The sequence below is a fragment of the Anas acuta genome, chromosome 7 (assembly GCF_963932015.1).
Source record: "Anas acuta chromosome 7, bAnaAcu1.1, whole genome shotgun sequence".
NCBI lineage: Eukaryota > Metazoa > Chordata > Aves > Anseriformes > Anatidae > Anas > Anas acuta.
In genome coordinates, this window is record NC_088985.1 from 26,873,800 (window position 1) to 26,901,223 (window position 27,424).

General features: G+C 38.9%; 2 long non-coding RNA genes across 3 annotated transcripts in view; both read left to right on the forward strand.

Annotated features, from left to right (window-relative positions):
- The first annotated feature begins 12,846 nt into the window (after positions 1 to 12,846).
- On the forward strand, positions 12,847 to 21,811 carry LOC137859710 (uncharacterized). 2 transcript variants are annotated; one of them, XR_011098491.1, is made up of 3 exons: positions 12,847 to 13,015; positions 19,796 to 20,023; positions 21,164 to 21,811. It is a non-coding gene; the product is annotated as an uncharacterized lncRNA (long non-coding RNA). The 2 variants fall into 2 exon arrangements; XR_011098490.1 differs by lacking the exon at positions 12,847 to 13,015 and adding an exon at positions 13,093 to 13,366.
- Positions 21,812 to 23,661: 1,850 nt separating this feature from the next.
- Positions 23,662 to 27,424, forward strand: part of LOC137859669 (uncharacterized) — a 36,123-nt gene continuing 32,360 nt past the window's right edge. The window contains exon 1 of the long non-coding RNA XR_011098454.1: positions 23,662 to 23,891. This is a non-coding gene — a long non-coding RNA (uncharacterized lncRNA). The remainder of the gene's footprint in view (positions 23,892 to 27,424) is intronic.

The following is a 27,424-nucleotide window of genomic DNA, read 5'->3' on the forward strand; positions in this document are numbered from 1 at the left end:
CAGGCTTGACCAGGAACAGCATGGACCAAGATAATCCAGTTCTGTACAACAGAAACTGTCTTCTGTTTGATGAAGTATTCAGCTGAGCCTGGAAGGTTGTGGGTAGATGGCACCTTCTTGGCTGCTGTACCATAAACATCCCTAAAAATATGATATTCCTCTTGTTTCTTGGTTAAAATAACCAAAAGTATCTCTGAAAAATATGAAGAGTTTATACGAATAAAGATACCCAGTTTTCATCCCATAAACAAAAAATGAAAAAGTACTAATGGTCTTTTCTTCCTTCCTGTAGTCTACGTTATATGTCTTGACTTCCAGCTTTGGGAAAGTGAAATCTGAAAGCAGTTAGATCACTGAGGCTACTTGAATGCCCAATTCTGCTTTGTTACTACTTTTTGAAACCAGAAACAGAAAGGAAGTAAACAATCTTACTTAAAAAACAACACCGTCTTTTTACATTAAATGTTCCTTTTTTAAGAACATTGTTTTATTCCTATTTTCAGTCCAGAAAGTACCCTTCAAAACAAGAAACAAAGCAAACAAACAAACAAAACATCTCTGCACAAATATAAGTGCTCTGTTCCATGATGGGGTATTAAGAAAATGGTTTATTGATGACTTTTTACCTCCTGTAAGGTGCTGTAATCCAAAGGACCTGTTGGCCTGTACAGCAGCTCATGAGCATGTAGAACACATGCTGACTATTTTTCCCTCACCATGAGACATGTTTTAAAGCTGAGCTGGTTCCGTGCTTTTTTGAAGACCAGCAGGTAAAGAGAAATGCTATTTTCTTAAGCATGTTGTCCGTGAGCTGGGATGCTTCTGCCATAGCAAGGTGCTTAGGGGAAATCTGGTATGAGCAGCAAGGCCCTGCTGCCACCAAAGCTATATACTGAGGGTACACACTCACCCATCACAGTTAGCAGGGGAACAGATTGCCACCTAAATGGCTGTGGCACAGCTGCTCACTTTGCCTGCATACATAAAGCAGTACAACTTGAAATGAGGAAAATCTGTTGGTATTGGTTCCCTGTTAATTCAGACTTGAGGGTCAATCACACTCTACTATTCATGTGTGATCACCTGAGAACCTGTGTTGTTAGCTCTGTTTCTATATGATGCTTGACTTAAAGCACAGGCTTCTAGAAGACATGGTCTTCAAGAGAAGACCATGGAGCTGGGTCTCAGTTTACCTAAAATGGGTCTAAATCAAAAGAATCCCTATTGCTGTAGTGATCCACAAGAATTTTAGGGGCTTTCACTCAAAGAAGAATTCTCTGCTCTTGCTGATGTGCACAAGACCACTATGACAATGCCTGTGGGAAGTGAACATCTGGGGAGAGGAGATGGGCTTGGCAGAAGGAATTTACTAGCTGGAACAGACTGATAGCCCCATTTCCTAAAGAAGAAGGTTCAGATGGTCACTCTGTTCTTGTGGGTATGGTGGTTTTCATATCTCTCTGGACTATTCTTGCCTCCTGCCCTTCATTTACTATTAATGAAGCTGCTGGGCAGTTTCAACCATGCTTGACAAGTCTCAAAGAATCAATTTCTTATGAGCTTAATCTGAAAAGGCAGCTGAGCAAAGGAGAAAGTCCAAAATGTGCCTTTCCATCCTCTGCCCCCAAGGAGACCACAAACTGGGTCACCCCTGGAATGGCACATCTGCCAAAACACAGGTCCATGAAAAAGCAGTGCCATAGGCATTGATGTATCCTTAGTTTCCCAAAGTTTCCCTCTCACTACAGGGTGGTTTAACTCAAACAATGGTGAGGAACTGTGGACACCGACTTTTATTCTTGGCAGGTTCTCTGCCTTCACAAGAAAATAAATTAATAAATCAATGAAAATCTACTCAGCTGGCTATGCAGACTCTCTTTGTGCCCTTTGATCTATGCGCTCGTGGCTCCATGGTGATGCTTACAGCTGCTGACAGGCGATTTGCTGGGGTCTCTGTTCTTTGTTGTGCTTGGTCTTGGCATGAAAATTTCAGAGTGGTTAATGAGATCCATTGGCCATGGCAATCCATCCCCCTGTGCATTGAGTGCTAATTAGTGTCAGCCTGTCACAATAGCAAGATGAGTTGCAAAATAAAACCATCAAGTGCACTCTGATTCTGATTTATTATTTATTTTCCTGTCACTGTGGCTGAACAACAATACCAAAAGAAAAAAAGTCAGTCTGGCCTCTTCTCTGGCTTCATGCGCAGTGGTGATGATTTCCCTGTAATTAATGAGGTACATTATCTAACTCCCTCACCTTGCAGGGGGAAGAAAAGTCCTTGTTTCACTCCTTCCTTATTTCCAAAGAGAAACTCTCTGAAAGCCATGGGAAAACACAATTGTGGAGAGCAAATGGTCTAGCAGGCAGGCTCCATTCATGGTTCTGCACACTTCAGGCCCTTTTGTTCACTGATTTAATTAGATTCAGAGTAGAGTCCCTACCCACACCAGTAAACACAGCATTTACAATTCATGTCAATGCAAAGAAGGGTGTAAGCTAGGTTTTTGGGTCTGTATTCTTTCACATCTTTGTCCATTTACATAGCTCTGTCCTTATAGGATTGAATGAACTGCTGCAGTGTTCCAAGATGGCACTATTTTTTCTATATGAAGGTTTCCTTCAAAAACTATAGGCGTAGAGCAACTCTAAAAAATGTATCCTTATCATAGTTTTATCTCTGTAAGACTGGTACAAACCTGGTGACAGCAGATCTGAGATCAGAGTTTCACTTACTTTATGCATTACTGCATCAGACTTTCTTTTCCTCTAGGAATATTCATCCACCTCCAGCAGTAAACTCTCACAAATGACTTGATTCATATTTATTATATTTTGTAGACTCTCTCTAGAGAGTAGTGATTGTGAGTAAGTACCCTGCTATTAATAATCAAGCAGCTAAATGAGTGTTGGCATACAGCTTACGCATGTCCATTCATCTTTGTGTGACTTGAACTATCCAGTAGCAGTGGGAGAAATACTCCCTTTACTGACATCTTCCTGTATTTTTTTTCTTCGAACGGTACTTATGGGGTGAGAAAGTTGTACAAACAGTTGTAGGAGGGAAAACAACGATCTAAGCCAGAAGAAGATAGTGAATTATCTTTTAATACCATCTAGTCTCTCACTCAAGTTTATTTCCAGTGGTATTATGTTTAGCACCATTGAATTATCAATATTTTGGCTGTTAATTATGTTTATATTTGAAACCTGCTTCTTTTATTGACCAGTCTCTTTTATACCACTGGCTTTTGTAACCAGCTCAGTAGTACTAAGAACTAAAATGCATTCTCACCCACTAGTTTGGAATGACCCCGATCCATAGTATTTCAGCTGTAATACACTTAAAATAAAACTATAATAAAATACTGTATAGAATATCCTAGCCTGGAGCAGAATGAAGCTCTTGGCTTCCTTGTGCTATCCCAAAGTAATGCTGCTATTTATTTATTTTACTTCAAAAAATCTAATTTGGTGTGAAGTCTTTTAACTTGGATACAATCAGGCAATTTGGAGGATAGTTTGCCTTTCCCTCCTCTCTGCATCGGGCAATTGAATATCCTGACAGCTTCCTCAGTTACTGTTTGTTTGCAGTTTATTGGTCTCTTCTTGCTTTGCAAATAGGTCACTTCTCAGTCATGCACCAGCAGGCTGCCAGCAAGAGCAAGGAGCTGTGTTGAGCCTTTCACATGTAAACTATGGAGAGTTGAGGAAAAAAAAAAAAAATCTGAAATGAAGAGATGAAATGGGCACAGCAGAGTGGAAGTTCCTCTAACTCAGCATACAGTCCAAACTTTGTTCCCATCCCCTTCTAGCTTCTTCTGTGGGTTTTAGTTCGTTTACTTGTTTGTTTCTTCAGTTCTGATCAAACAACATTGGATCCACTCTTTTTGGTGTTACTTATGACTTTGTGGTTTATTATTATTATTATTTTATTTTATTTATTTATTTATTTATTTTTCCTCAGGGAACAGACTGTCAGTTAACAGCTCAACATCTCATATAACAAGTCCATGACTGGAAAGTGCTAGTGTGTCCATGAACTTTTCTTTAACAAGCTCTTTTGCATCTTCATGCTGCATATTGCTGCAACTGTAGCAGTTAAAGCAGATAATGTCTTGCTGAGGTCTTTCTGTTTTCTTTGATGTAAAGATCTTCAAGAAATTGTCCTAAAACTTCCTGTCCTTTACACAAATTGGCTTTTAGTGCCTGGTCACTCTGCGGGTTGCATATACAAGTTATTTTATGTAAGTTGTAATATTCAGAGCTTTAGGGTATGTGACAGATCAGTAATTTTACAAAAAACGTCTGTGTAAAAGCACAGTTTTGGGGAAATTATACTCATTTTCCCACAAGTAGGTCAGAGAAAAAAAAGCGCAATCCAATGTGACAAAGTCATTGCTTGTTTAAATGTTTATAAACAATCTAATTATTTAAAAGAATGAGAGCATGCAATGAAAAAAAAAATAAACAAAAAAAACACCACCAAAAAAAAAAACAACTGTATGCCTGAATAAATAGCATTTGAAAGAAAGCACAATTTCTTTTCTGAAGTGAGTTTAGTTTCTATCAGTTAATGCATTTACCCCACCCCCCCCCACCCCCAAATTGTATCCCTTTGATTTAATGTAGTCTTGTTGGAAGAATATAACTTGTTTTGTTAATATGGCATGGATTTAGTCTGTTTACATAAAACTCTGTAGCAAAAAAGATTGGCATATTTTGTGTTGTAAATACAGGGATCTTTTCAGCTAATTATATGCAAATCAGCTTTGTTAACAAACACCTAAATAACTTTGCCTTGTGTTCATTAGCCTGAGAGATACAGTACATTTCTCAAGGAACTAGAGAAGGAATATTAATCAAAGCAGCTTGTAAGTTCTAAAGAGTTTAATTGTTGACCTCTATATTTCCAAGAAATGGAATTAAATGTGAAAGAAAACTAAGATATTTTTGAGGGAAAATATTATACAGATATAAATGGAAAAAAATGTCATGGTCAAATTTTGGTCATGAAAAATGAAACCTCATTTTAGCTGTTAACATACTGATAACTCATTTTTCTCTAATAGACTATATGTTGGCTGATGAGAGTTTAATAGTAACATTCTTATTACACTAAATTAATGTTCATTGTTGTAGAAAAATATGAGAAAACTTTAAATAAAGTTCAGTTTTGTATTTAGTTTTCTAGATCAGATGTGTTTTGTTGTGTTTTGTTTTGTTTGCTTGTTTAATCTTTTAAACCAGTGATGATGCTGTCCTGAATTTGCTTTCTTAATGGAGCTTCTGAATGCCATGTTATTTTATTATTTCTGTGTTTAGAAAATCTCTTAAGGTACATGAAATCTTGAAAAATGCAAACAGGAGGTGAACATGTTCGCAAAGCTGTGAAAGACCCCTGTCCTCTGTGGCCAGCTGACCTTTTCACATTTTGCACAGTAAACCCATTAATGATGAGTGGAAGGCTGAGATAGCCTGGGAACTCTGGTGGTGAGGTTCATTGATACCTTCCTTGAGGGGAACCTTCAGGTCTCACCTTCAGCAGTGATCAGTCATCACTACCATCCTTCCTAAAAGAAGGAATATACTGCTTCATGTAATTAGTCTTAATGATGTAGACAAAGATGAAACCCTCTTGAATTTTCTCCTGCTGTTTTTCTGACCTCAGCTATGGAGATAGTCTTTAATATTGTGTGCAGGAGCTGGCGTTGGTGTAATTAATCCTCTAATTCCTTTCTAATAGCTGTCTAGCCATGTGTCAATAAACAGGTGGGATATACGACAATAAAAACATTTGTCAGGGTTATAGTGTTATTTCAGATGGAGACAGGCAAGAAGAAGGAAGAGTAATGAATAAAATGGAAGAAAACAAGGCAAATCATGGACCATATTCATGTTTCCAGGAGATATAAACTAATTTGATTTAGTCACTTCAATTCTGAAGGCTAAAGGAATTTCCGGAGTGGAAGGATGGAAAGCTGGTGAGAAGTTTGTGGCACTTGATTTGCTCTGGTCTCCAGTTCTGACCTTCCCACGACAACAACAGATCGTAGAATCATAGAATGGCTTGGGCTGGAAGACACCTTAAAAATCATTTACTTCCAACCCCCCTGCCATAGGCGGGGATGCCACCCACTAGATCAGGTTTGCCAAGGCCCCATCCAGCCTGGTCTTGAACACTTCCAGGGATGGGGCATCCACAACTTCTCTGAGCAACCTGTTCCAGTACCTCAACACCCTCTGAGTAAAGAACTTCTTCCTAACATCCAATCTAAATCTCCCCTCTTTCAGTTTTAAACCATTTCCCCTTGTCCTATCATCTACATGAGTAGAGTCCCTCTCCACCCTTTTTATAAGAACCGTTTAAGTACTGAAAGGCTGAAATGAGGTCTTCCCTAAGCCTTCTCTTCTCCAGGCTGAACATCGCCAGCTCTTTCAGCCTTTCTTCATAGGAGAGGTGCTCCAGCCCTCTGATCATCAGATGATGGCATCTTTTCATTTTCTACCACTGCTTTCCACATGAAGTCATCCTAAGTTTTTATACAAAGATTTATTCATTCAAGAGACGGTACCTGTGTAGCAGCGAGTGACAAAGCTGGCCTACAAAAATACCAGAAACTAGACTGTACCTCATTTGGTGCAGCAGAAACAAGGATGAAATGAAAATGTTCTGCTGTCAGATAGAGATCTGTTCCAAAATTTTCCATCAAACTTTATATGGGGAAGGGGAAGAATTAAGATCTGTTCTTATGACCACATTGCCCTTTTGATAGAAGGTAACCAAGCTGGAAATATTTTGACCAGTTCAACTAGGCTCATTAAGGATTCCCCATGAAAGGAATAATTAAAAGACATAATTTATCCAAGAATATTAAAGATCCAGAAAAATTCAGATGATCATCTGTCCAAAGATTGCACTGCTCAGAGAGAACAGAGATGTAATACAGCCCATCACGTCATCACATTCTTAATTACTCCTTGTTTTCTATATTCCATATCTCTCAGGCTTTGAATATCTCCTTTAACTTCTGAGTCAGACAATCATAACAAGTGTAGCCCATCTTAGTTTGATGTCTGCAAAGTGCTTGTGGCAATATTTGAGTGATATAAAATAGAGAAGTTGCATGTGGTGGTGTTTTTCTATCTTTCTTTTTTTGGGGGGAGGGTGATTTTTTGTTTGCTTTTCCCACATGAAAAAAAAAAAAAAAATCTGCTCTTAAGCAGCCACAAACTCTCTGAAAACTTTGAAAGTGTAATTTGGTCTCTTTTCCATTTTAAATCTCTTCAATCAGTTCTTTCTTCCTAGCATCCTTACTGCCATTGATTTATTTCAATTAAGATTCTCCTGTTCAAGCACCATAATTAGCCCCTGTCACTACTAATTCTCATCCCTTTGGATTATACAGATAGATCTAAAATCCATGTGAAATAGACCGGTGGCATTTGCTTTCCTGAAAATAGGAAGAGCCCAAAATTCCTCAGTGAGGCAGACCTGGGACTAGGAAAATATTTCAATGCCTATGTCATTGAACTGACGGGTCTGTTTGTTTTGATTGGTTTTATGTACTATTTTTTTTTCTGATGTTGTGTTCTACAAATCTTCTTGAAACCTTTTCTGGAGGAGAGAAATAAACCAGAACAGCTCCTCCTGTAAAACTCTAAAAGGGTCTGATATAGGTCCATTATGCAGAAGTGGTGGTAGATGTCAAAAAAGGTGGTTTTAAAGTGAGTTATTAAGTATGCTTTTATCCTTAGAAATAAAGAAAATGAATAACACAAATTACCTTACCTTGTGTAGTTATGTTGATCAACATGACCATACTTCAGTACCTGCCAGACCTTCGGTGATACTATGAGACAGCCTTTCCATGCTGGACCTCTCTTGGTGACAGTTTTCCTGTTTCCACCCCTTCCTTTAGGGAACTGGGGTTTGATATACCCATGTAGGTATCTTCAGTGTCTTGAGAAAGGTGGATCGTACTCACCCACACAGTGAGCTGTAGCAGTGCTGGTCTGTAAATACATCAACCAAAGCAAAGCCAAACCAGACTGGACAATATTATGCAGTATACAAGAAACACGTCAAATAGGAAAAGTTTATAGAGACATGTCTGGTTTTATATTTCCTGTGATACTTTTAAATCTTGACATACATGCCCTGGCTCCACTGGTTGGTATCTCCTTTGCTTACAAAAGCTCAGAAATAATATCTAGAATTATATATTCAAGCAGAGACAGGAGATGGCTGCCTTGCCTGGTGTGAAAGTCCACACTGATTGAGATGAGACCTGACTCCCCTGCCCTGTAACAAAAAGTTAGCAGAAGGCAACATGGGAAAATACTCACTGCAAACTTCTCATATGCGCACAATTTATTGTAAAATTGTTGTCAAGCTTTATAAACATGGAATTCAGCCCTGTTACATCTAAGTCTTGCATAAAATGCTTGCAAAAGACTCATGTAGTCTTCAGGGGGAAGGCTGTATACATTATAAATGGTTAATGCTTCATAGGATAGAAATTCAGTGAAGCAGGAAAATGCTTGTTTGATTACTTTTTTTTTTTTTTTTTTTTTTTTTTTTTAAGTCTGTTAGGCTCTGAAAGCTCACCTCTACTGAGTAGTGAGGAAACTGCAGTTTACTGAACCAGAACCTGTTTCAGACCTTGAATAATCAGGTTCAGTGCCACCAGGGTTTGGGATGCCTTTTACCTTAGCTGAGCAGGTGGCTTGAGTCTTGAACCTTAAGATATTTTTCCAGACCAGTGACTCACTAAAACAATAAGGAGACCTGTAATATTGATTGGATTAAGAAAGTGTCAGATAACCTTTCACCCCTATCTGATCAGCTTTCTGCATCCAAATATGAAAATAAGAGCATTAAACACTAAGCCTTTCCAACCATGTTCTGGAGAGCATGGATGCACTAAAGAGGCTTTTTGTATCACAGGAAACAGCTGTGTTTGAGGCCTGGAATTAAGCATCATTTGGGAATATCTGAATCCAGGACATAGATTTTTATTGCATGCCAGTGTACAGAGATCTGATTTTCTGATTCAGATGAGGAGAAAGGCTCCATTTTTTTTTCTCTTAACTCAGAAATGCATAAACCAAAACTATGGAACTTGTTTCTCTGATTTATGTTTCATTTTAGTTTTTCAAGGTATGCAAAGAAGCTGAAATTAATTGGAAAATTTAGTCAGGCAAAAGAAGTCTAAGTGCCTGTACAGTTTATGGGTCAGATTCATACTGAAGCTACAAGTCTTTTACTAAAACCATTCAAAGTATATCTATATACATATACATAAAATATCTCACTTTGTAAAGAAGTTGGCCATCTAAGTGAGTCAACAGGCATGGGACAGACTGGACTTTGGTTCAACAGGAATCCTTTTGGCACAACACAAGTTCAGTAGTTTGTAGGGAAGAGCAAAGTGTATCCATAACTATGTGGCCAAGGAAGGCAATGAGCAATGATTTGGGTTGGAAGGGACCTTAAAGATCGTCTAATTCCACTACCCCTGCCTTGGACAGGGACACCTTCCACTAGATCAGGTTGCTTACAGCCCCAGATAGAAAAAAGGATTGAAGTTAGTCCCCTGGGAAGGCTGGAAATCTCCATCATTGCAGCTACTAAAGAACTGCTTACACTACTATCAAAAATATTTTGCATGGTGTTGATTCTTGTTTCTTGAATCTGGCAGTTGACGTAGTCATCTAGAGGTCTCTTTTGGTTCTATTTTCTATATTTTTCATAATTCTCTTATAGAAAACTACTTTATTTCTGGTAAATAAATGTGAGTGATTCTGTGAGTGCATGTGCAGAGGCAGAGTAACATGAAGAGTGTGAACACAATGACAATAGTGTTAATTATTTAAAATTAAGAATGGAAGAAAAAGTAAAGCATGCCTCAGGAGGATCAAATTAAACTGTCATCACAAAAATAAAATAAAATATATATATATATATGTATATATAAATATATATATATTATTTTATATGTATATATATTTATTATATATATATATATATTTAATTATATTATATATGTGTATATATATATATATTTATAGCATCCTGCATCACAAAATACAGGTGAGAAGAAATACAGGAACACCATAGCTAATAGAAAGGGATTAAAAGCCATGTAAAACTCCTGCTTTCACTCTATGTGCTGGAAATGACTGCAATGAGAAGGGCAGAAACAACTCTGTGCCAGAGCTGTATGTATTCATTTGTGAGTGAGAACACCCACAACTGCAGTTCTTGCTGACATTTGGGGGCTAAAGGTGTGTATTTATGTTCTGGTTTCAGCACATCATGTAGCTTGGTAAACCTGCCTAGTGTTGAGGAAACAGTTTTCAGAGCAGCGCAGAGCCTAAGCTGTGCTACTGCTGAAGCCACCTCACCCACACGAAAGGTTTACATCTGTACTGCAGTGGCACTGGGAAATGAGGAGCATGTAACAGGTCCTACCTGGCACTCTCCCAGATGGCGTACAGGAGGATGTAATGTGTCCTTGCGCTTTTGGTCTATTACTTAATTTGCTTCCATCAACCCTGGTGTAGCCGGAAAGCCACCCATTGCATCACCCACCCGTGCTGCATGCTCACGCAGCGCCTGGTTGCCGTAGCTGCATCTGCAGAGACCCCTTGTGGAGATGCAGCATATACCAGGAGGAGAATTTTCTGTTCTCTTTCCTCTCTTTTACATCCTCTTTCCTCTCTTCTCTTTTCTCTCTTTTCTCTCTTTTCTCCTTTCCTCTCTTCACCTTTCCCAAATTGTGTTTCTTGTTAGCTGTATCAATTATCTTGTGACCTCAGTGAATACTAGCTCCAGACAGTAATATAGTATATGCAACAGGTTTTTAGGATGTTTTTCCAAACTCCTGCCCCAAGTCATGAATTTCTCCATCTTTTCTTCCTCATATCCTTCTTTCTTACAACACCACAGTGCTGTTTTATGGGGTCAGGGTTCCCCACAATGTAAGTATGAGCATATTCTTTTTTTTTTTTTTTAATTATTATTATTTATTTAGTTGTTTAATTGTTCTTGAAAAACATGCTTAGTTAAATCTAAGGGAGAGACAAGCAAGACTAATTATTTTGATGAAAATTTCAGGCCCCATCTTTACTGCCTGAAGTTTGTTTGTGTCTGAGGATGATATAAATCTAAACTGCATCAGCACAATAATGCCTTTTGCCAGCCATGGACCAGTGCTCTCCATGTGCTTTTCCATCACTATGTGTTGTGTCCTATGCCCACTTTGCATGAGTATATACAAGCCTGGATCTTGGCGAATCTGCCCTTCTTTGTTGCAAATGTTAATGTGTTGCTCCACTAGGTTAAAAGTAAAATAAATCTTTTCAGTGCAGCTGTTACAAGCCTGATGTGTGCAGGTGCTTCTGGCAAAGATTCACATGTGAAACCTCCAGAGCACACAGGTCCCCTACATACAGCTAATGGGTATAAAGGATAATTTCCTTAGCTCCTTTCCAGCTAAGGAAATTACACCTGATATCACTGAATATATGTTTTCCTGCTTACCTTTGAACTCATGGGCCAGCTTTGATGAAATGAAAATAGAAGGGTTATCTTAAAGATATTGAATTTTTACCTGTTTAGATAGGACAAACAGTGATAAAGAGTATATGAAATCTCTTTCAAGATGTGAATCCACAGGCAACACAACTTCAATAGTTCTGCCAAATGATAGGAATTGCTCTGTTGGTGTTATATCTGTTCTTCATGGGGGAAATAGTTTTTACCCTAACTACTTACTTTTGGTAACAAAAATAAAAATAAACTCTCATTGTAAACTTTGTATACATTCTTTGCTCCCCTCTATGGGAATTTAAAATATATGCTTAAAATGTTTCCAGAGGAGTTTCTAGATAGATTTTCATGAAGCTGTTGCAGATGGTCTAGATCTTCAAGTTTTCTTGGAACATGAGGAACTGTCATCATCACCCAATGACTTCACAAAATATGTGAGACAGTGTTGTGAGAGGAGGTAGAAATAGTGTTTTGTTTGTGTTTGATTTTGTTTTTCATTTTTTTATTCACTTTCTTAATCTTGTTCTGAATGCTCTGTCTGGTAACAGTGCAGTTGAAGGATATGGGAGCTGTGAAAACTGAGCAAATCTCAATGGCTGCCTTTATACTTCTGAAAAAATAAATAAATAGAGTCAATGTGACTGAGTGTACAACCCAAAAGTGCTGCACAGGAAGAGAGAAATATCTCTTCTGAACGGTAAAAAGTATCTTAGTAAAAGGCAACCTGAAAATCTACTTCTGCCTCTCTCCCACCACTGCAATAACTGCGCATTTTCATTTCCTTCTTTTTCACTCTTGGCTTGAAACTGAAGAAGAAGGTCTTGCCTGGGATTTACTGGCAATTGTAAGAGGTGAAAGTGTTTTAATTAGCTATTAAAATGCACATGAATGTCAGGGCTCTAGAGGATGTGTTCCTGTGATGTGTTAATTCATTTTTAATGTGGACAATTAAGTGGTGTCTTTTTTTTTTTTTTTTTTTTTTAAGAGGTCTATGGAGCACTGCCTAATGATTTGGCAGGATCTCCTTGGTCATCATATAGTTTCACCTTTCATGTTGCTAGACCCTTTTGACAGGGCCAAAGCTGAACAATGGAAGTTACAGATGCATTGCTCTCAAGTACTCTCATCATGCAAAGTTCCTGGTTTTTGTCCCAGTATTACTACCTGTGTATTTCAGGCCAGGTAACGAGAGCTTCTGACCTAGGCACTCAGGTGCAACTGATTGTAAGTGATAAGGAAGAAGTGAAAAGATCAATCCAGGCCTTTCAGAGGTGTCAGTAGCAGCCAGAGAAAGATAAATACTGATTCTAACATTTAGCCTTTTCTTTAAGTGTTTCTTATGACTGCTCATCCCAGAGAGTGGATCTCTATATAAGTTATATCTGTTTATGATAATGATTTAAGTAACAGCACAAGATACTTGGCACTTCTGTAAGATCATGCACCTCTGCTATCAAGGTGGGCTACTTCAACCTTTTTTTTTTTTTTTTCTCCCTTTGTTAGAGTGCTTTGGGAGTGATCCCTATAAAACAGCTGAGCATCTTTTGTTGCATTTGTACTCCGGTGAAGTTGAGACTCCTGCATAGACCACTGAGAGCCATAGGCAAAGTCTGTCCTTAGGTGAACCTACTCCAGTTGATGCTGCAAGCAGTTCTTTCCATATGAAAGTAGCTCTTTGGAACAGAGAAACAATATGCCTTCAAGAACTAGATACGGCAACTCATAAACGAATAATATAACTTTGACTGATGCTCATTGTTACCCTAAGAGAATGACTGGGTGGCTTTACAGCATAAACTGTTTGATTAGGTTTGTATCCTTTTGTGCTATTTGAAATTTCTTTACACTTCACTGTTGCAAGAGAAATGCTCTAAAATATTTCAGTAGCATGAAAAGTAAAGCATAACGTGCAGAGCTTATAATAATGAAACCCAATGCTACAGCATTATTGGTTTGATTATTAGATTTGTTCTATTTTACCTTGTGTCCTGTTCCTTCTCCCAGTGATGCAGTTATGGCCAAATGTCAATATTAATATTGTTTCGTCCGAGGTGATATAATTGTGCAACAGGATTAGAAAGTTGTCAATAGAACTGAAATTTGCACTCTCATTCACATCCATGAAAACCTCAGAGATCTAATTCTCATATCACATGTGATTCTATTGATTGAAGTCTACAGGAGTCAAAGAGTAATCTGCAATTTGTGTCTCCTGTGCCTACATTAGAGGCCTGTGCATTGCAAAAACGATAGTAGGGGGTAAATAAATACAGCGGCTGGTGGCAAAATCATGAGATTCTTCTCAGAGTTTCTTGTTTTGTTGTATTATATTTATTTTTTATTTTCCTAACTTTTATCACTTCGTGTTCTGAAACTAGGAGATATCAATCATTTCCAGGTGGGTAATCTTTCTGATTCTTTTGGAACCATAAATGGTATGGTAATAAAACGGTGCATTTAGATTGGCCTTCTGTGAAGAATTATGTCAGGCAAGAAAATTCTTTTATTCCTCAACAAAAAGACTGAGTTACCCTCTGAGCCTTTAAATCTTATCTTTGCTCTAGCAAAGATGTGGACCATAAAAGTTTTGATTCCTGTAGCTCTAATTGCTCATGCTGAGTTCTCACCCCATCTCACATGTTTAAGTTGAGTCAGAAAGAGTCTATTCCTTGTAATGGAGGGACTGAAAAGAAAATTTAGGTGATTCAGAAGATGTTTCTATTCTATCAAGCTAACATCCTTGCCTGCAGAACTGGAGGTCTCTGCTGAAAAAGGTATGTTTATATGATAGATTGGTGTAATACAAAATTCATGCTTACTTCCAGCCATGATAATCTCCATCCCTTATCTTCTTTTCAAACTAGACCATTTCATTTGTGGTAATGGTAGAACTTTAGTTTTCTTTCCCCTTCCATTTTAGTAGTATATCAGTCCTGCTACTATTTACATATATTTTGCTATTTAGCTCCCCCACAGCAATAGCAAAATTTCTGCTTCAGTTAGTGTTTTGTGTATTGCCAGATACTGATCTATCAATATCTCAGTGAATAATGTGACTGGATCTGTTATTTCTTTCAGCCTTCTGCTTCTTTTATACCTTATTGTCTTACTCTGAAAGTGATTTGAAGGAAGGAAATGGAAAAGTTTTTCTTTTTTTCCTTTTTTAATGAAAAACTACCATGTGGCTCTTAATTTGTTTAAAACAATAATAATGCAAGACAGAGAAAAAGTGTGGAACTGGAAGGAAGTGGTATTTATTTCTCACAGTCCTCAGTCCATTATATAGTCTTGGGACAGGACCAAAATTAATTTTTCCTTTTTTTTTTCCTAAACAAAACCACAACCTCATTTCACTTCTAAGAAAATGCATTTTGTTCAGTTTCCAGATTTTAAAAGTGTAGAGCTCTTGGAGTTCATGGAGGTCTTGGCCTTTCTGCTTCACATTGTTATTTCTTTGAGTGGGCAAGGAAGAATGAAATGGAAAAACTGGACTTTATGCCTTGCTAGTGATGTTCTGGTCTTGGGACAGGGTGGATTTAGATGGGATTCTCAAAGCTTTGAACTGAATATTCCTGTCTCCTCAAAATCAGAGAGATCTGGCCTGGGGCTAGGAACATGTATAAGCTCTGTAACTTCTTTAGAAATAGCTTTCATTACCTCAGTGAAGAGATGCAATATGAATGTATAGCCAATGATGAATATTTAACAAACTACATTCCAAGACTGGAAGGATAATTAAATCTTTCCATATATTTTGCTGTATCCTTAGCCTTAACTCAAAAGTAAATAACTCCAGAACATATTTTTTTGTGATGAGTTTCAGTATGTTGTTTTCTTTATTTTCTTTATATTCTGAGTGAGAACTTCTTGAAAACTTACTGTCATGACATTCAACAAGGCTCTCCTAGCTTATCTTATTTAATGCTGATCCATCAAGGTTGCCACATAAACATAATGTTGTAAATGAAGTAGTCAAGGCAAAGAAGATCAGTGTCAGACTTTGACATACATGATACGCTTTTCTGATCATCTCTCTTTTATGGAGATCAAAGGCTGAAATATACTGCCAGATTACCAAGGATTTTTTTTTTTATCATTATTATTTTATTTATTTATTTTAACTTTCCCCCCCAGATACCAGCAGAAAATAAAAAGTTTCTTTAAAATGGCTATAAAATTAATTTGGATTTTTTGTTTTGTGTGTGTGTTTGTAGTTTGGATATCTCATTATAAAGTGTTAATGCAGGTATTCCAAGGCATAGAGAATGTTCAACAAAAAGAGATTTGGTTATCTGTATCAAAACATCTCTTCCCTATGTAGGAGAGAGAGCTGCAATGAGACACTGCAAGAATTGTGCAGCAAGATGAATTCTGTAAACCCCAGCATTTCAGTATTTGCTGGCTCACTTTTTTACTTTTTATTTTTATTTCATTATGGATATGAATGCTATTTTTTTGCCAGCATGTTGACCAGTCACACCTTATTCACATCAGACTGGAACTTGCATAATGAACTCTCACCTTTTACTACCTAGTGTGTTTATAGTCCAGTTTCTTTGTTTCTCTGGGAAGAAGAAACACAACTGGTCAGCCTGACCTGTGATCCAGTGACCAGCTCTGAGGAGGAGGTGTGGGTAAGAGTGATGGTGAGACACCTTGGGTACCTATCTGATCAAAAGATGACCTGCAAGGTCAGTCCAGCCACCGTTCTGTAACCTGACATTACAACTGCTGGCTTGTTGCAACATCTGGAAGTTTCTCTTTTCAATGCTCTGACATATTGGAAAGAAATATACTTGAAAAATTTGCTTACATCTACGCTAGTAAATGTAATAGATTTCTTGCAGTGATATATGCAATAAAATTGCATATTGTGAATGTAATGGCAAGAAATTCTGCATATATAATGGTAAGAAAATCTTTTCAGCAGTACAGCTCAGAGAGGTGTTATTCTTTGTTTCCATAACAGAACATCTGAGCTGAGTTGGCTTTCAGTTCTTCTTTTCTTTTCTAGGATAAATTTCAACCATGCTGAGAGATCTTTTAGTATTGCATTCTTTGGAAACGTTTAAGTTCAGATAAGACCTTGGAGATGCATCAAAACTGAAAACTGTGAAATGTACAGCTTGTCATGAAATCAGATGAATCATAATAATACACGCAATTTAAATAATGTCTGAAATGTTCAAAACCCTGCACAGACATTAACCCATTAAATGGGACAATGGATACAAATTTCCACAGCTTTGATTTGTAGAACTTGAAGCCACACTTAGTTTAATTCTAAACAGACTAGAATTTCACTTGCACTGTACAAGATGCAAACAAGACATGATTATGTGTGAGAAATATGATCAAGTATTGGTAGACTCTGAGAAGGAAAATTGGAGCAATGAAATCCATATTTATTTATTTACATATTCACCCATAAATGTTTGGGGTTCACAACATAAAAACATAGAATTCTCCCCACTCACTTGCCATGACTGATCCACAGGAAGAAGTCACAGCATTAAGTTCTTGGACCATCAAGAGCTGGTTTTGAGGGGAGAGGTTGGTTCTTTGGTTTGTGTTTTAAGTTCAGGCAGCTGAAAATTACTTTTGAAAATCAAAATTCCAAAATGAGATCCCAGGGCCTGCTTTTATTGGGGGGGGAGGGGAGGGAGGAGGAGGAGGAAGGAGAGGAGGGAAGTCTCAGGTGAGTCATCTCTCTTAATTGCCTATGTTCCCAGTATAGTTATCTCCATCTGAACTAGTCTCCCCAGACTCGCTAGTTGTCAATGAAATGAAATAATGGCTTCTTTGCACTCTTGTGCAGCCTCATCTGACTGCTTTGAAATATTTATTTATTTCAAAGAGCTTTGCTTTAGGAGACTCATTGGCTTATCAACTAAGTGTATCTTGGAGGAAAAGTTCAGACAAATGTCTACTTATCAAGCATTGGTGCTATATGACGTGAATCCCATCTGCTTACCAGCAATATGAAGGTTCTTCCCTAATTCCAGTGAGACCCTAATATGAGGTAAACAGCACAAAAGCAATCTGTCTTTCACTCAGTTTTAGGCCTGTCATATGAAAACTCCAACAAGGCTTCCTTTCCATATTGTTTATAAACCTGACTTGATTACCAGAACGGAACAGCAGTTTCTTCTGTTGAAAAGTTGTCTACTGTTTGAGAAAACTAAGAAAAGTATCATAAGAGTTCTTGTAGTGCCAGAGATATTGCTGAAAGGGTAAGTGGGATCCTGCTGGATGGTGCTTGTAGCCACGGACTGACCTTTCCTGCCCTGGGAGCTGTTGCACACTGAGACCTGGGGAATGTAGTGATGAACCTCAGGTCTATTCCTGTCCCTGCTGGTTTGAGCTCTGTTGAATGACCTGGGGCAAGGCATGTTCTCTTGATTTGTCTGAGACAGTGGAGCACGTCTGGTTTGTGACTGCTGCAAAGCAAGTTATGGTAAAGCTGACCAAGAGGGGGTGAGAGAGACATGGATGGGTGCTTGTGGGTGGGATGATGGACATGGGAAGAGGGAACAAAACTGAAGGGTAGTCAAACTGAAAGGCTGATTGCTTCTGGCAAGAAATCAGCAGAGCAAATAGAAACAAGTCTGCTTCTCATTGCAAATCTACTGCCTGTTTTCTCCAACTAGTCTATAGGCTCTTCACAGCTCCTGGTCTCACACGTGCACTATCAAAAATTCAGTGAATAGATGCATCCGCTGTTTCTCAAACCTCATTATCTTATTTGTTATAATTTTTAGTATTAATCTAGTGACCACCTGTTTCCCGAGGAAAAAATAGTCATCATACACAGAGCATCTTGTGATAGATGTCCCTAGAAATTTTCATTTTCATACAACTTAATTCTTCAACATTTAATTCTTCCTTCCATTTCTTCTCTCTGTGCCTGTAGGCCCACTATGCATGGACACATGGCTCCTGTGACAGCCTGATGTATTAATCATGCAATCATCCCATGAATTTCTTACAACTTGACAGGCTGCTGGTGGTTCAGAGACTAAGCCAAGAGAATCTCTAAATAAGCCTCTAATACAAATAAATGACAGCCATTGACCCCTAAGGACATTGACAACATGGCTTGACCCTAAATGGCAGGTAGACATGGCAATCTGTCTTTGTCCTATCAGGGTATATTTTTTTTTCTTGCCCTATTATTTTCTCTAGTTGAGAAATCTCAGGAGTATTGGATTTTTAAAGAGATTTGAATGTTCATATGGAGATCAGACTCTGGATGCATCTTTCTTTGGCATATTAGGAATATAGCATCAAAAAGCAAAACAATCCTAAAAGGACTATTAGCACACTGTCTCACCAGAAGTTTCCCACTGTATTTTATTTAAAAAGCAAAACATTTATTGGAAAAGACAAGCACTGATCCCTACCAACATCACATGTTTCTGGAAGCAAAATTTTCTTATTAAGCTGGTTATGACAATTTTACAACTGGAAAACAGCTTCTCTTGTATGACAGTTTTGGTTAACACAGACACAGTCAGAAAACTTTGGATTTCTCTTGTGCCTGATGAACTAAGTTAGTATCACAGTAAGAGTTGTTTGAAGGAGACAGGAAAAATCAAAGTCTTTGTGTTTGTTCAAAGTATACAACTGCAAGTATATTTTTCTGTGAGTCTGCAACATGAAGAACATTGTGTTGCCATGAAAAACAGAAAAAAATATAAATACCAAATGTTGATATCATTCCTGCTGAAGAGAGAGAGAGTATATATGTGCTTCATGGTTTTTATTTTCTTTTTCTTTCTTCTCCTCCCTCCCCCCCCCCCCCCCCTCTTCTCCTGCATAGCTCAGGGTGGGAGGACAGGATCCATCTACGTGCTCATCTTGTCTGGAAACTGCTTTTCATTTTCTTTTGCCTGCTTGAAGAATAAACTCCTTTAACTGTCTTTGTTTCCTGAATTGCTTTCAGCGGTTGATAAGAAGTCCCCTAATCTCTTGTTTTAAAAGCACTCAACGCTGCCCATAAGCAATATGATTCCTCTGAAGTTCTGTCGTCTCAAGTAGTTTCATATCTCTTAACATCAGTGAAAGAAAAGAGTTATCTGTATTATGTTCATACAGATGACTTAAACTGAAAGTTCTGGCTATAGGGCACAACAGCTCAGATACCACAAGATGCATCTGTTTTTCTGGGCTTGTTTTGCTTTGAAGGAATAGCAGCTTTGTGATCATTTTAATACTTGCTTTTATTTGTTCCTGCAGGCTGCAGAAGAATGTGGCAGTGGGGAATACAAAGCCTGGTTCCCCTTGTTGCAATAAATCGTTTATGATCACTGCTGTGGAGGAAGGATTGTTCCCTCACATTTACCACAGACACGGGAAAAATGGAGGAGAAAGGCAATTTATACATTGATTTGCTCCCCATTTCTGCTGATGATTCAATGTTACTCTGGGCAGATCCCATGGAGACTGTTCTGAAGTTTGCTCCTGGTGCGTCATAGCTGCTGCCTCTGGCCTTCCTGCCATCCTTTCTGTCTGCCCAGCAATACTAACAATGGCACTGAAGGGAATGGGTGGTGTTACTTCTGGGATGGGCCCTTGCTAGAAGTGGGGTGGAAAGGCTGAAAGTGAGGAAAGGAAGCCTTTTAGCTGAGATGTGTACAGAGGACTAGAGTGTTTTCCAGGTACCAATGCTATAAACCCTCCAGATCAGATAAAGTTGTGGCTTTTTTTTTTTTTTTTTTTTCCTCCATGGAGTGAAAGGGACAGTAAATTTGCAGTTGTTCTTTTTCTTTCCCTTTTGCTTATCAGCCTAGAAAGTCTGCTGTGTAGCTGTTTGCTTTAATAGTCACTGTTGTTTTGAATATCTAGCCTCCTTCATAATGAGGAAATCTGACCCTCAGGTTTTTGGAGACTAGCTCTCTGTGTATATATCCATAACTAGGTTCATTTGATCTATGTGTTCCTTCCTTAAGTCTTTAACTGCTGGCTATTGATCTGTGGTCTATCTGTGTTTAAAACTAAAGCAATCAAAAACCAACCAACCAACCACCAACAACAACAACAACAAAAACACTCGCTACTGTGAAATGTGTCCTCAGTCTTGGTCCCCAGATTTTTGAGCCAGGGATGTGATTCTGCAGACCCATCAACCATTTCTTTAGCTTTGAAGATGCTGAAATGGTCCCTGGCTTCAAAAGAACTAGTTCCCTGCCTGTCACTAAAAATCATTGCTTAGGGCTAAAGTCTCATTTTCTTTTCTGTTACATGAACAACCAGAGGCTCAGCCTGCCTTCTCTGTTGAGTTTGGTGCTGCCTAGTCTTAACATTTTCAGTACTCAGTAGCATACCCCACTCTTGTATTTTGAGAAAGATTGCACTCCCCTTACATCATATGGGAATCCCATTTTTCTGTCTCAAGGGTGGATGGTGTAAGGCACTTATACATCATTGCAGATTGTCTTTGTTGTCCATTGCCATGTAAATTAAGTCCATTCATGTACTTTCTACTGTTTCTTTTTCCTTTTCATTTGTTGTCTGGTTTCTACCAAATAATACATATTTGGTGAAATTCCTTAAAACAGCATTACTTTTTAATTAACAACTTTTTTTTTTTCTTTTTCTCTCTAGGTCTGCCAGTAGCTGACAAAGTAGAAAGGTGTGCTTTTCTCTCTTTCCTGTATAGATTTAGAGGCATTGCCAATTTAATCCGTGACTGAGGCTCTGCAATGGTGCAAGTCTATCCTACTACTTCAAATTCAGTGATGCAACCTGAGTTTACGCTAATTAACTTTCAGGGATTGAACCAATGTAAAGCTTTGGGACTCTGACACTTCTTTGAAAACATTCCCACAGATTGATTTTCTTCATTTACATTTGTTTGCTATCTCCGTCTCATTCAAAGCAGTCAGGCCTGGTTTGCTTCTCTCTTCTCTGGAAAAGTTCTCTGAAGTAGGAACTATTGTTAGAATCAGAATCCTGATCTAAGAGTATTGTAAGAAATGTTCCAGCAATTCCTGTCAATAGAGGGCTTGAAAGGTAAGCCCTGAGTCTCTGATATCTGGGGATAAGAGAACAAAGGGGTCTCAGAATAACTGCTAACTATTGTGACTATTGCATTGGACACCAGGCAAGTCTCTGATATCCAGCCAAGATGGACGAAGGACAAGGACAAAGCCTGGGAGGAAGACTATGAGCCTTCAGCACGAGAGACCCCCAGAGAGACCACCAGGGACGCATGCTCCAGTAGGAGGGTTTGGATTCCGGAAACTAATTATAATAACCCTGGATTTTTTAGAAGTAGTAATGCATATGTATTAGCCTAGGAGCATAAAAATCAGCTGCTTGATGTAACTGGTGTGTGTCTTGGTGGAGCAGAGACTCCCAGCGCACCCAGTGCTGTTTGCTTATCTCTATTCTTTTAATAAATCATAAACTTTGATTATAGTCCTATTTTGAAGATTGAGCCATTTATTACACTACAGCCTCCTTTAAGGTGCCTGTAGAGTGCAATAAGGCTGCCCCTGAGCCTTCTCTTTTCCAGGCTGAACAATCCCAGCTCCCTCAGCCGCTCCTCATAAGATTTTTTCTCCAGACCCCTCACCAGCTTCATCGCCCTTCTCTGGACCCGCTCAAGCACCTCGATGTCCTTCTTGTAGCGAGGGGCCCAAAACTGAACACAGTATTCGAGGTGCGGCCTCACCAGAGCTGACTACAGGGGGACAATCACTTCCCTAGTCCTGCTGGCCACACTGCTTCTTATGCAAGCCAGGATGCTGTTGGCCTTTTTGGCCACCTCAGCACACTGCTGGCTCATATTCAGCTAACTATCAACCAATGCTCCACGGTCATTCTCTGCCAGGCAGCTTTCTAAGCACTCAACCATCTTCAGACTTCCAGACCTAGAGGAACACTTTGGCTGCAGCCTAAAAGCCACGTGTACAGAAGCTCCCCCAAGCCAGCCAATCTTCTCCCCGCGACTTGCCAGAAAAAAGCTGTCCTGGTTTCAGCTAGGATAGAGTTAATTTTCCTCCTAGGAGCTGGTAGGGTGCTATGTTGTGGATTAGGATGAACACACTGATGTTTTAATTGTTGCAGAGCAGTGTTTACACTAAGCCAAGGACGTTTCAGCTTCTCACTCTGTCCTGCCAGTGGGCAGGCTAGGGGTGCAGCAGGAGCCAGGAGGGGACAGACCCAGAACATGTAACCCAAAGTGGCCAAAGGAGCATTCCGTACAGTATGGGGTCATACTGAGCAATATATAGGGGTGGCTAGCCGGCGTGGGGGGCCGGCTGCTCGGGATTAGGCTGGACATCGGTCAGTGGGTGGTGAGCAATTGCGTTTTGCATCACTTATTAAACTGTCTCTGTCTCGACCCACAGGCTTCGTTTTGCTATTTCTCTCCCACATCCCAGAGAGGGAGGGGTGAGGGCGAGCGAACAGCTGTGTGGTGCTTAGCTGCCAGCCAGAGGAAACCACGACAACAGCAATGTAGTCATGTAACCAAATTAAAGCCAAAACTTTCAGCCCGGTCCTTGACCTGAATAGGGAGTGAGGATTCGGATCCTGGCATTTATACCTGACAGTTTATAAGCAGACAAAGTAAATACTGCAGTCAGAGGTCATGGCGCTAGATTTTGAAAAGTCCTGCATAAAGAAGAGATCTCAGAAAAGCAAATTTAAACAATGTTAACATCAAGAAAAGTCTTTCTGATTGCTATATTCTTTATCTGTCGTGACTAGACAGATGAAAATCAATTTTGCCATTTAGGTCATTTTCTTTTTTTTTTTTTTTGCTATTTATTTCTTTTATTTATGTTTATTAATCTTATTTTAACAGTTTCTGTACTAATTTTCCTCGCAGAATGACTAGCAGAAATATAACCCTTACGTGCCTTTTGTATTTAATTCATTAGGTCAACTCTAACCACTAAGCCCCTTGTCAGGTTATTTCTATTAGCGATAAGGAGCAATTGAACCTTAAACATTGAAACCAGGTTGATGAGCCTATTCCACAAGGTCTCATGGCTCCACACATGTGAAGTGAAATCTGCCAGGTGAGGATCATTTGACCTTTGCTACATAGGAAGCATGAGGTGTTATGGGAAGAATTGCCACTCCAGAGGAGTGTGAGGTTCAGGTTACTTAGGGTGCTTTTCTACTGTCCTGGTGAAACAGACTCAGTATTCCCAAATAGGCTGTTTTTTCTTCATGTTTTGTACCATCTCTGTGAAATAGTTTTGGAGACTCCATGAGCTAGTAATATTGGTGGTGACTACTCAGGAAAAACAGGAAAACCCTGGTGGTGCTATTTCCCCATGAAGTTGTTTGGCAGTGACTCAAATTCAGAAGCTGGCAGGTAAGTGTTCATGGGTTATACATTTGATTTGGATTGGGGAACTTGAGGACAGTCCTGGTTTCCAGTCCTGGTCCTCAACAAGCTGCTCCAATACCTTTCCAGGGACAGAGGAACCTATTCCTTGAGGTCTCTTGGCTCCACACATGTGAAGTGAAATCTGTTAGGTGGGGATCATTTGAGCTTTGCTAAATAGGAAGCATGAGGACTTATGGGAGGAATTGCCTCCCCAGAGGAGTTTGAGGCTCAGGTTACCTAGGGTGTTTTTCTACTGTCCTGGTGAAATGGACTCAGCGTTCCCCAGTAGGCTGCTTTTTCTTCATGTTTTCTGCTGTCTTTATGAATTGGTTTTAGAGACTCCGTGAGCTAGTTACGTTAGTGGTGCCTTCTCAGTACAGTAAAACCCTGGTGGTACTACTTCCCTGTGAAGATTTTGGCAGTGACTTAAGTTCAGAAGCTGGCAGGTAAGTGTTCCTGGGTTCTACAGTTGTTTTGTGTTGGTTAGTTTGAGTACTGCCTTCACCTTGTGTGTTTTGGTGAAGTTACTTACATGGCTTCTAAGCTTCCTTCCCAGCCCTAAAAAAGAATAAGAATAGTTAAAAAAAAAAAACAAAAAAAACCTCAGAAGCTCAAGTGCATGTAGGTGCAGGGGTAAGGCTGACTTTGCAAACATTTTTAGGTATTTGTTAAGATTGAACAACAGGCTGTATGAATAAGGTTCCTTACTGTGAATTCAAATCTTACTTTGTGGTAAGAAGAAGCAGATTTGGGTAGATACTGGTGGCATTATTTCTTTTGTGAAGTGTCAATTGTGAGAATGTGCTGTTCATTAAAGAAATGCTGTTTTCGCAATGCGCAAGTCAAAAGCCTTAACTACTAGAGGTTATGGTTTCAAGGATATAACTTGAGAGAAAGAAATTATTGTTGGCCATCTCCCCCTGACTCCTCTATAGAGCGGCTCCCTGAAGAAAAAGCATGAAAGGTGTCATTGTTAAGAGTTTCTGAGGTAGGGTCAGGGGAAGATGTATTTTCCCACTTGTTCACTCTCCCTTTCTTCTCCAGGCAAGTTACGGTAGCTTTCCAAAGCTTCTACTGTGCTTGGGATGTTCAGACAAGCTTGTTCTTCTTGGTATGTCTCCTGAATGCACTTGAGGTTTTGTCTAAGGTTAAAAATTCCTGAAGAGGGTCAGCCAGAGATGGGTCATGAGGCAGGACAGATATGTGTGGTGGGGAGAGTGGGAGGATGCTGGATCCCCAGTCCTGGGGGAATGGAGAGAAGAAAGAATTTTTCTTCTTTAAGTTGCTGGAAGTTTGTGCTGCTGTAGGGTTTTCACACCATTTGACCTAGCTGCAGGGAATCCAGGTGACTCAATGGCCTAAAAATATTTATGAAAGTCTGCCCTTGCACTTCAGGCTTCCTCACAATAATATTAAATATTAAATTATCAAAAGAGAACTCTGCAAAAACAGTTCTCCCTCTTCCCCCTAGATGTTGTCAGGCCTGTTTGTAGCCTCTCTCCTAACCTATCTTGACCTCTTCAGGTGGCTTTCTGCAGCCGCTCTGAGTCTGTAGAATAAAATAATACCTATTCCCACTTCAACACGGGTTAGTCATTGAATATGTATGTGTGAATGTGTATGTATCTCTCTTGGGTACAGCAGCAAAACACAACCTTGAGTGTTTGTTTGCCAGTGATGTCTGCATGCTGAAAACTGAAAGTTCCTACTACATTCATTAAAATACATGTTTTAGGCTGAGGGCATCATTAGCAGCTTTGTATTGCTCATGGCCATTCACCACCATACGGCATGTCAGCAGGGATCACGTTAATGATCTGGAACAGCATCGTGAGCAGGGCACTCACAGGGACATCACGCATCCCAGGAAAGGTTTTGGGGAAGACTTGCTTAAAAAGGAAACACTGCTGCAGCAGGACTCCTTGAATTTTGATAAAAATTTATAAACAGATTTCTGAAACATATATTTACTTTAGAATACCCAATACTGTGATGTTGTATATTAAATGCTTACTTTTATTAGCATAGAAATTATGTAGGAGCTCCTTACCTTAAAGTCCTACTTCTCAATATTTTATACTTGATAGAAAATGTAATTCAGTGTTCATTCAGATAAGCTTTATATAGACTAGATTACTCCGCTTCCAGAGGTCTAGTATGGGTGGTGGATGAAGAAGTTGCAGATTTCAGTGTGGCTGTTTATAATTCAGGGCTCCTATGAGGAGCCCCAGCAATCAAAACTAATATTTCCCTGTCTTCAGATGTGTAGAACACTAATTAAAATTATTTGGTATATTAAAAGCAGGAATGGGGAGAGAGGAACAGTGTCAAGGAAAAGTCTGCTCATTTTTTCTCCCCTTTATTCTTTTTCCCCAAGTAAAACTTTACTAAATAAATTAATAAATCCAAAGTATTTTCACTTTAAACCTACATCTTCTACCTTTCATGGGATTTTTTTTTCCCCTGCTTACTAACAGTAGAATCTGTTCTATTCATCAGTTCATTATTTCTGGCTTTCTGAAAGAAAATTTCAACTGCAACTTGCATACACACACTAACAAACAAACATACACACAAAATAACACACTTCTGGAGATTATTGATTTGAGATTATTGATTTTTCTTTTTCCCAAAAAATAAGTCTTAAAAATAACAATTATCTTGATTTTCAGCAGGAGATAATTAACTATTTCTAATTTTCTGTAACAGCAAAACTCATCAAATTCATACTTCTGTTGATTGGAAACTGGACTGTGAAACACATGTGAGGCAGAGCCAACCTCTTCCAACCTTTCAGTTGGCCAGAAATAATCTCCAGATTTTTCTGTCCTTGTCTCCATCCAAGCACTAATGTGAAATGGTGAATGGGCAAATAACGAAGCAAATACCAATTTCCCCTAAACTAAGTCATCTAAGTTTGAATTTGAAGCCAAAGTTTATACCAGAGCTAGATTCTGAGGTATTGTAAATCCAAATAACTTTAATGAGTTCAGTTTAGGATCTCGCCTTCAGTTATTACTTAATCTGGAAAAGCCAGCTTGTCTTTACTAATTACATATTACACATACCTTGCCATACTTTGTTCATTAAAGCAAAGTGAGAAGTCAGTGCATATAGGTTAATGACTTTTGGATCAGTTCAAAATCTTGTCCTACAAATACTTTGAGGTCAATGGGAGGTTTCTCCATGCAATCAAGTTTTCTGAACTTGGACTCTGTGAAGTAATAAGCAGTAAGAGTAATTAACAGATTATCTGAACTAGCAAAGCAGAGGATGGTTCTGAATCTGTCCTTCTCTGTCAGACCATGAGTGATTTGGCATGGGCTGAAAGCATCAGAAACTGGATCCACTTTGTCATCTGTTATTGCTGCTTTGCCACATCAGACCTGCAGAGCAGCAACCTTGCAAACAAATATGTTTACATTGCCACCTTGCAATACAAAATGCTACTGGCTTCAATTTAGATGTCATTAAATCTTCAGCTGGAGGCTGCTGTGTGACATTTTTGATTTTGCATG